The following is a 10744-nucleotide window of genomic DNA, read 5'->3' on the forward strand; positions in this document are numbered from 1 at the left end:
TTTATCTGGTTCACGACGCGAGGACAGAACTTGACTTCTCTGTTTCTGGAGATGGACAGAGCGATCCTTACGTGCACGCATCAAAAAGCACTAGCCTCAGGGTAGCTGTTCAAAACTGGTAGGTACCAGTTTTTCACTATTGACCATACTCCTAGCACTGTGTTAAGCACTTTTTTTTTTTCTTCCATTTTACTGTATCCTTTCCTAACAACCTCTGAACGGCACGATGATTCTCATTAAAAACTGGGGCTTAGAGAGGTTACGTATCTTGCTCAGGATCAATTATTACATGGCAAAGAGCTGGGAAAAAAAGAATTGAGTCAGTAATACCCCCGTGTCTCCATAGAAGAGACACACCAATAATAAAGACCAGGGTACAGTAATTCACGCACTTGTAAAACAGAGGACATGGAGATTTACTCTGGGGACTCCATCAGGGAGCATTAATTCTGCCTAGAAAAACACTAAATCCCAGAATTCTAACACCAGCATTTACTAGAATTCTTATACCTTCAAGATGTTCCTTGAGACAAGAAGGTAGAGATTGTTGACAAAATACCGGCCAGTATTCCACAGCACAGTATTACTGTGCCATATTACACAGAAGGTAATAGACATGGAGGTTTTCTCTGGTTTTCCTCCTGTTTCTCCTCACTCTCACCAGCTCCTCTTCCACCAACTGTCTTCCAGGATTCTTTCCTCAACCCAAATTTCTACTCCACACATTCACCCTAGGGGAACCTAATTCACTCCCTGATTTTTTCAGAATCCATCTCTCTGCTGATGACTCCCCAAATCTAGAAGCAGCTCATATATCCTTGGTGGAAAGCTCCACCAGAACAGCCTCCAGACATTAACTACTGATGAATCCATCCATAGAAAAGCCATTAAGAAAAAGTTCTTAGGAAAAATTTAGAACTTATAGAAAAGTGAAGGAAAAAAGGTATCCATAATATTGTCACCGAGAAGCAATGACGTCTAAAGAAGGTAAACTTATTTGCCCTAATTCTAATATGCCCTTGTCCTACCAAAAGGCAATACAGCATAGTGTCAAAGGGCCTCAAGCACCAGATTTGTCTGGATTCGTGGTCCTGGTTCAGTTATTCGCCCACTGTGTGACCTGATCCGTGAAGTGGGCATTGATTAAAATAATGCATGTAAGGTGCCTGTCAGCGAGCGAGTAATACATGTTCATTCAAAATTCCTGTTCCAAGTGCAAAGAGAAAAGCAAAGGCAGGCAGGGAGATTTTTTTCAGCTTTCTCTTTTTGAAGGCTCCTTGGTTTTGGAACTTCCACCCTCTCTTGTTCTAAGGTGCCCCCAGGTCTGACCTCCTGGCCCAACAACTAACTGAGGTAGATATTTTGCTGAAATGGTCAGGAAGTCACGGAAGGGCAGTTTACAGGTAAAAGAGAGTTCTTTGCCCTTTGAACTCAGGCTTCCTGAGCTAAGGGGTTTCCAGCTTTTTTACCACTAAGAACCCTTTTAGTTATTTTCCCCCAGAGTAGTGGAGGATTTGTGTATGCAATAAAACTGCATTTATTAACCAATGCTTGCTTCATTTTCGTTTACAAAAATAATTGAATCCAAATCCTGTATAACAGCCAATCCAAGCCTCTGCCCAGCCTGAGCCTATCAGCATTGCCTCGCTGTGTGTTAGAATTCTATGAAAGTGAAGAAGTAACTGCCAAAGGACCCTGGGAAGCCTGAGGAAAGGTTAAACGTGATTGATGTTGAGTCTTTGGCAATAATGAAAACAGCTCAAAGACCCCTATCACTGTTGAGGACCCGGGGTCTGGAACCCCAGCTTGTAAACCACCACCTCAATTGATAGGCCCTGGAATACTTTTTTAAAAGAGGAGAGCACTCTGTAACTGTTAAATATATCTTAAATACCTAGGAAATGCCAGGTGTTAGGGAGTAGATGGAAATTCTGTAAGCATCTAAAATGGTATGGATGGTGATAAAAGTGATAAAAGTTGATTTCTATAGATTTGTATCTATAAAAATCTGAATTTAGATAGAGGGGTGTGATTGAGTTTCCCCAGGCAAGGTAGCTATCACCTCCTCGAGGCAGCCCGCCTTCCTCTTTCCTGTAATTTCCCCATGCTTCTATCCACCGTGGCATTAATCACACCATGGACTGTTGGAGATTGGAGACTGTGTCTTTTTCACTCTTGTAAACTCAGCCCCCAGACAGGGCTTGGCCCAGAGCAGCTCAATCAATGCCTGTTGCATGGATAGAAATGGCAGAAGGAGAAGACAGGAGCATTTCTCAGTTGTAAGTCACATGTTCATGTCCTCTCTATGAGTGGGAGAGGGGAGAACATTTATTGAGCATCTGTGACGAACTAGGTTGTGCTATGGGCAACCTATTAGCTTTATTTTAATTAATCCTCACAATCTCTCTCTCTCTCTCTCTGAATTAGACGTTATTATTTCCATTCAAAGAGCTGAAGGCTCTGGTGCTTTGCTGGTTGCTCAGAAGAGGCTGTGGGGCTGGGAGGTGACAGGGAAGCCAAATAGACATAGATGCGTAGTCTACAGGATTTACAACCACTGGGCTCTTTGCCTTGGCCTTGGCTGGGAGGCCCTGAGCACATCACTCTTAGGGGTGCTTCCAGGGACAGGACTGTTTTCACTGTACTTAGCAATTGCAGTCCTTCACGCTCCTCCCAGTATCGGGACCCTCTCAATTTCCACCTCTGCCTCTCAAAGGCACTCCCCTGCAGAACACCAAAATATCATCTTTAATCAAAGGTGGGAAGACTGGTTGTCTTCAGAGCACTTCTGGAATTGCCCAGAAATACAGACCTTCTGTGAGGCAAGAGGGAGCCTGAGGAAGTTCTTATCCAGCCCTCAAGGATGGGTGTCTGAGGTTAGCACTTTCCTCTCTGGCCCAAAGGAGATGTTGGAGGTGCTTCGAAAAAGCCTGACACCTTTCTAACTACGCACCCCTTAGCTAGGCAATCAAAGCCATCTACAACCTGTTGCCAACCTAACCAATACTGTTTCATTATTATTATTTTAGTGTTTTAGTTTTTACAACTTTATTGAGGTATAATTGAGGAACAGTAAACTTCACACATTGAAAGTGAGTTTATATAAGTATACATCTGTGAAACCTTCCCCAAAGTCAAGGTGATGAACACGTGCATCACCCCTGAAAACTTATCCCCGCCCGCCTCTTCCCCATCCCCTTAACTGAATCATTGCTCTACACCCAGGCTGGTCCTACCCAGATTCCGCCTCCCAGATTCTTCTCCCTGAGTCTTTCCCTCATCCTGCAACCTTCCCTGCTTACCAGGTTTCGGCTCACCATTTCCTTTGTCAGGAAAGTCCCTCCCAGTGCCCTCCATCTGGCTGACTCCCTGGAAGCCTTTCCTGATCCCCTAGTCTGGGCTACATGGCCCCTATCTGGGTTCACATAGTGCCACGTGCTTTCCTCTAACAGGGCGCTTCTCATCCCGGATAGCTCTTGTCCAAGCTCGCTTTTTGGCCCTTGCTCACTTGTCCATCACCTGCAGGAGACTGTGAGCTCGTTCTACGCAGGGACTGCGTCATTCTCTCTGTGTGTAGCACCGAGCAGTGTCTGGCACCCAGTAGGCCCTCACTCCATGTTTGTTAAGTGGATTAATCATTAGCTGTTTGCACAGAATTCTCTCCCCTGTACACTGTCCCCTCGTCCTCTAGGGAAACACTTGGTCCACAGTATTCACTTCTGCATTCTGTGTGCCACCCAATATATTGTTGAGGGCCTGCTCTGTGACAGGGGCTGAGGATACCACCCATGGTCCCTGCTCTTAAAGAGCCTAAATTAAAGTGGGGAAGACAGGTGATAAACACGTAAGCAAGCAAATTATTTAATTACAGGTTGTGGCAAAGTGCTAGGATAGAGAATAACAGGGCTTAGCAGGTGTAAAACATCTTCCATGATGAAATCACATCTCTTCCTCTCCTTTTCTTACCCAAGCAGTTTACCTCTGACCTCCCTTTCTCAGTTTCCATGGATATTTGTAAATATTGCTTTTCCTCCTTTTCCATCTCTTTTGGTTTCTTTTGAGCAAAGCATACCCTTCCATTACTGTTATGAGTTCCAGCCCACTAATTCTCAAGTATTTATTAATTTATATTACCGTATTAAGCTTGCTCATTTATTTCCCATATTCTGTAAGTTTTTATCGTTGGTACATTCATTGATTCAACTAAAATGCATTGAGTACCTGCTATAAGCAAGGACTGTTTTCAGAGTGGAGGATACAGTGATAAATAAGACAGATGAGATCCTTGCCCTCATGGAACTTCAGTTGTAGTGGGCAGACAAATAATAAACAAGGAAGTAAACGAACAAGGTAGTTTTAGACCATGTTAAGCGCTACAAAGAAAATTTGAGGGATGATGTATAAGGGACTCCTTCATGTAGGGTGGCCAGGGAAGGTGCCTCTGAAGAGCTGAGCCTGGAGTGAAGAGAAGGAGCTGGCCAAGAGGACATCTGGAGCAAGAGTATCTGAAAAACTGCAAGGCAAGAATGAGTGGGAGGCGAGCCACGGCGCCGAGGCCGGGCGAGCGTGCAGCAGAGCTTGCTGTGTGGCCTGAGACGGGAGGGTGGGTAGCCAGGCAGGGAGCAAATCGTGTGCACAACACATGTTTATTGAAAGAACGAATGATCTAATGATCCCAGACTTCAAGTATTGCATCTTACTAGCTTCTTGGCTGTATTTTTTTTTTCAGTTTTTAAATTTTTAAATTTGTTTCAAAGTTAAACCCAAGACACATTGACTTCATAGGAAATCCACTGAGAAATGTTTTTCTAGGCCGAACACCTCTTTCCCTTTAGTCTCCCCCAACAGAGCATGTACATGTTACTTTCATTTTATAATCACTGCTGTCCTACCACTATACCAAGATCAACTAAACTCTGTGTGTAGTATTCTGAATGTTCTTAGTTATACCGTAAGTTCACTGATTGCAAAAGATTTTCTGGGATAACGTGTCACTTGAATTCTTTGGCTACTTTTGAAGATGAAGTCCAAAGAACTGTTAAATGATTCTCCTTTTTGGGGGTGGTGGTATTTTATAGGCATTAGCAACTAGCACCTGGGGCTGTGCTGATCCCATCGGGCATCACTGGGAGACCCTATAAAGCCGAAGAATCATTTGATGCAGCAGCCAACTAAGTGACTCAAAACTGAAGGTTAAATTTAAAGAGAAAACTAACTTAGAGAAAAAAAAGTAATCCTAGCGGAGCCCATTCTAAGCAATCAATCATTATGCGTGTGTGTGTGTGTGTGTGTGTGTGTGTGTGTGTGTGTGTGTGTGTAAGGCACAACCAGATTGATTCAGTGCAGCCCGGTAGGTCCCAGATGACACTCCTTTTTGGGAGACAGTGGTCTGGGGGAGCAGAATCTGGCAAGTGGCCAGTACCCGTAAGCTTCTTGGCTGTACTTTATTGTATTTACTGTGTCTGGTGCCCATGATGTCGCATTATTTTGCCATCACTCCCTCGGTTGTCATATGATCTGACTCTGTAGCTGAATTTTGGCCTCTTTCCTCTTTCCCTCTACAAAACTCAATTTCATGCCCTTTTATTCAGGTCAGCAACTCCTGAGCCAAATGAAATTTTCTCAGGACTTGTGGAGTGTACTGTCTCTTGCTGAGATCATTTCATTCCAGTATCACAGGCTGTTGCCCCAAAGACAAACACTGCCTGCCAACACCGGCTATGTGCACAACCAGCCGGCATTGCTTTTTTCTCTCCTGGCTCCCAAACTTGCAATCTTCAGTGCAATTTGATGAACATTTACTGAGCAACAATTTTGTGAAGACAAGGCTAGGCACTAGAGGCAGTGGTTAAGGGTGAGAGCTCTGGAGACAGTTCATGTTTTATGCCTCCAACACTTACTAGGTATGTGAATTTGAGCCTTTGTGAGGCTTGCTTTCCTTATCTATACCGTGGGGGTAATAATAATATCTACCTCATGGATCATCCATGGATTGAAATAAATCATGTAACTCTCTCAATCCAGTGCTTGACACATAGTGTTCAATAAATGTTAGCTTAAAAAATTTTTTTTAAAATGTGGTTTCTGCCTTCAAAGTGCTATAAGATAGTGAAATAGATGTACATACAGAGTCAACTAGGACCTGCTGGGTAGATGTAGGGGGAGCAGTCAGTATTGACTAGAGCAGGAAGGGAATGAGGGAGGCCTCAAGGGGGCAGCAACTGTGGTGGTGACGTCAGAAGAACAAGCCAGACAGAAGGAATAACATAAATGTATTATTTCAGTCAAAGCAGCTGTGTACCTGTGTAAAAAACAGTTAATGAACAAGGGCCTGAATATAATACAAGATTGAAAGTAATGAACCCCTTAAGAGAAATATAAAGTGCAAAGGAAGTCAAGGAGAAAGAGAGCTTAATTCCACTAAGGTACTTTGTATTTCAAGATAGTCTTCAACAAATGGTGCTGGAATAACTGGACATCCACAGGCAAAAAAAAAAAAAAAAAAAAAGAATCTAGACACACACCTTACACCCTTCACAAAAAGTAACACAAAATGGATCATAGATCTAAATGTAAAATGCAAAACTATTAAACTCCTAGAAAATAACATGGGGAAAACCAAGATGACCTTCAGTATGGCAATGGCTTTTTAGATACAACACCAAAGGCATAATCCATGAAAGAAATAATTGATGAAATGGACTTCATTAAAATTAAAAACTTCTGCTCTATGAAAGACAGTTTCAAAAGGATGAGAAGACAAGCCATAACCTGGGTGAAAATATTTGCAAAAGGCAAATCTGATAAAGGACTGTTATCCAGGGACTTCCCCGGTGGCACAGTGGTTGAGAATCCACCTGCCAATGCAGGGGGGGCACAGGTTCGATTCCTGGTCCGGGAAGATCCCGTATGCTGCGGAGCAACTAAGCCCGTGTGCCACAACTACTGAGCCTGCGCTCTAGAGCGTGCAAGCCACAACTACCGAGCCCACAAAACTAGAGCCCGTGCTCTGCAACAAGAGAAGCCACTGCAACAAGAAGCCTGCACACCACACCGAACAGTAGCCCCGCTCACCGCAACTAGAGAAAGCCTGCATGCAGCAAGGAAGACCCAATGCAGCCAAAAAATAAATAGAATTTTTTTTTAAAAAAGGACTGTTATCCAACATATAGAAAGAACTCCTAAAACTTAGTAAGAAAACAAACAACCTGATTTAAAAGCAGGCCAAAGGGCTTCCCTGGTGGCGCAGTTGTTGAGAGTCCACCTGCCGATGCAGGGGACACGGGTTCGTGCCCCGGTCCGGGAAGATCCCACATGCCGCGGAGCGGCTGGGCCCGTGAGCCATGGCCACTGAGCCTGCGCGTCCAGAGCCTGTGCTCCGCAACGGGAGAGGCCACAACAGTGAGAGGCCCGCGTACCACAAAAAAAATAAAAATAAAAGCATGCCGAAGACCTTAACAGAAATCTCACCAAGGAAGATATACAGATGGCAAATAAGCACATGAAAAGATGCTCAACACCATATGTCATCAAGGAAATGTAAATTAAAACAACAGTGAGATACCGCTACATACCTATTAGAATGGCCCAAATCCAGGATGTTGACAACACCAAATGCTGGTGAGAATGTGGAGCTACAGGAACTCTCATTCATTCCTGGTGGGAATGCAAAATGGTATAACCACTTTGGAGGATAGTTTGGCAGTCTCTTACAAAACTAAACATACTTTTACCATATGTCATAAAGACATCACAAGAAGAGATACGTATAGACCAATATCCCTTATGAATGTAAGTGTGAAAATCCTCAACAAAATACTAGCAAACGTAATACAACAGCATATCAAAAGTATGGCACACCATAACCAAGTGGGATTTATCCTAGGAATATGAGTGACTCAGCAAAAGAAAATGAATCAATGTACTACATCATGTTAACAGAACGAAGGGGAAAAAAGTAAGCTTAGGGCTTCCCTGGTGGTGCAGCAGTTAAGAATCCACCTGCCCATGCAGGGGACACGGGTTCGATCCCTGGTCCAGGAAGATCCCACATGCTGCAGAGCAACTAAGCCTGTGTGCCGCAACTACTGAGCCTGTGCTCTAGAGCCCGCGAGCCACAACTACTGAGTCCACATGCCACAACTACTTAAGCCTGCGTGCCCAGAGCCTGTGCTCCACAACAAGAGAAGCCAACGCAGTGAGAAGCCCGTGCTCTGCAACAAAGAGTAGCCCCCACTCATCACAGCTAAAGAAAGCCCGCGTGGGGCTTCCCTGGTGGCGCAGTGGTTGAGAGTCCGCCTGCCGATGCAGGGGACACGGGTTCATGTCCCGGTCCGGGAAGATCCCACATGCCGCGGAGCAGCTGGGCCCGTGAGCCATGGCCACTGAGCCTGCGCGTCCGGAGCCTGTGCTCCGCAACGGGAGAGGCCACAACAGTGAGAGGCCCGCGTACCGCAAAAAAAAAACCAAAAACAAAAACAAAAAAAAACAAAAAGAGAAAGCCCGCGTGCAACAACTAAGACCCAATGCAGCCAAAAATAAATGAATAAATAAATTTAATTAAAAAAAAAAGTAAGCTCATTTCAATCGATGCAGAAAAGGCATTTGACAAAAGCCAAAACTCTTTCATGATAAAACCTCTTAGAGGGCTTCCCTGGTGGTGCAGTGGTTAAGAATCTGCCTGCTGGGCTTCCCTGGTGGCGCCGCCTGCCAATGCAGGGGACATGGGTTCGAGCCTTGGTCCGGGAATATGCCACATGCCACGGAGCTACTAAGCCTGTGCGCCACAACTACTGAGCCTGTGCTCTAGAGCCCGCGAGCCACAGCTACTGAAGCCCGTGCGTCTAGAGCCTGTGCTCTGCAACAAGAGAAGCCACCACAATGAGAAGCCCACGCACTGCAATGAAGAGTAGCCCCTGCTCACCGCAACTAGAGAAAGCCCGTGTGCAGCAACGAAGACCCAACACAGCCAAAAAATAAATAAATTAAATAAATAAGTTTTAAAAAATACCTCTTAGAAAACTAGGGTAGAACTTCCTCAACATGATAAACAGCATTTAATAAAAACCCACAGAGAACATCATATTTGATGGTGAGACTGAAAGCTTTCTTTTATGATCAAGAACAAGACAAGGATGCCCTCTTTCACTATTGCTATTCAACACAGTACTAGAAGTTCTAGCCAGAACCATTAGAGAAGAAAAAGAATAATAGGCATCCAAATTGGAAAGGAGTAAAACAACATCTATTTATGATTCTTTAGAATTTCCTATATATAGAAAATTCTAAAGAATCCACAAGAAATCTACTAGGGCTAATAAACAAGTTCAGAGAAGTTGCAGGTTACAAGATCAACAAAAAAAATTTGTTGTGTTTCTATATACCAGCAATGAACAATCTGAAAAGGAAATTAAGAAAGCAATTCTAATTAACAATAACATCCTAAAAGAATAAAATACCTATCAATAAATGTAACCAAGAAGGTGAAAGAAAGACTTGTACACTGAAAACTACAAAACATTGCTGAAAGAAATTAAATAAGACCTAAATAAGTGGAAAAACATCTTGTGTTCATATATAGGAATACTTAATATTGTCAAGATGTTAGTACTACCCAAAGCAATCTAAAGATTCAACATAATTCCTTCCATAATTCATAATTCAAACTTTCAACAACTTTTTTTGCATAAATGTAAAAACCAACCCTCAAATTCATATGGAATTCCTAGGGACCCCGAATAAACAAAACAGTCTTGAAAAACAAGAAAGCTGAAGGACTCGTACTCCTGATTTGAAAATGCACTACAAACCTAAAATAGTCAAAACTGTGGTACTGGCATAAGGCTAGACATATAGACCAATGGAGTGGAACTGAGAGCCCAGAAATAAACCTTTACATATATGGCCAATTGGTTTTTGACAAGGGCGCCAGGTCCATTCAAAGGGGAAAAGATAGGTGCCTCAACAGATGGTGCTGGGATAACTGGATTGCCACATACTAAAGAATGAAGTTGGACCCCTACCTCACAGCATATACAAAAATTTACTCAAACTGGATTAACCTAAATATTAGAGCTACAACCATAAAATCTTAGAAGAAAATATAGGGGTCAATCTTCATGACCTTGGATTTGGCAATGGATTCTTAGATATGACACCAAAAGCATAAGCAACAACAAAGAAAAATAAACTGGACTTCACCAAAATTAAAACTGTGCGTGCATCAATTTTTCTGTGTGCACTATCAATAAAGTGAAAAAGACAACCCAAAGAAGGGGATAAAGTACAGTCAATTCTCATTACTTACAGTAGTTATGTTCTATAAAGTCACCACGAATACCGAACAGATGCTCCTAGGGTTAAGATCCTGGGATCTGGACTTCCCTGGTAGTGCAGTGGTTAAGAATCCACCTGCCAATGCAGGGGATATGGGTTCGAGCCCCGGTTGGTGAAGATCCCACATGCCGTGGGGCAACTTAAGCCTGTGCGCCACAACTACTGAGCCTGCGCTCTAGAACCCATGAGCCACAACTACTGAACCCTCATGCCACAGCTTCTGAAGCCCGTGTGCCTAGAGCCTGTGCTCCGCAACAAGAGAAGCCGCCACAATGAGAAGCCCGCGCACCACTACCAAGAGTAGCCCTGCTCGCTGCAACTAGAGAAAGTCCACACGCAGCAACGAAGACCCAACGCAGCCATAAATTAACTAACTAACTAATTAATTTAAAAAGATCCTGGGATCTTC

This window comes from Delphinus delphis, chromosome 17, assembly GCF_949987515.2.
Source record: "Delphinus delphis chromosome 17, mDelDel1.2, whole genome shotgun sequence".
NCBI lineage: Eukaryota > Metazoa > Chordata > Mammalia > Artiodactyla > Delphinidae > Delphinus > Delphinus delphis.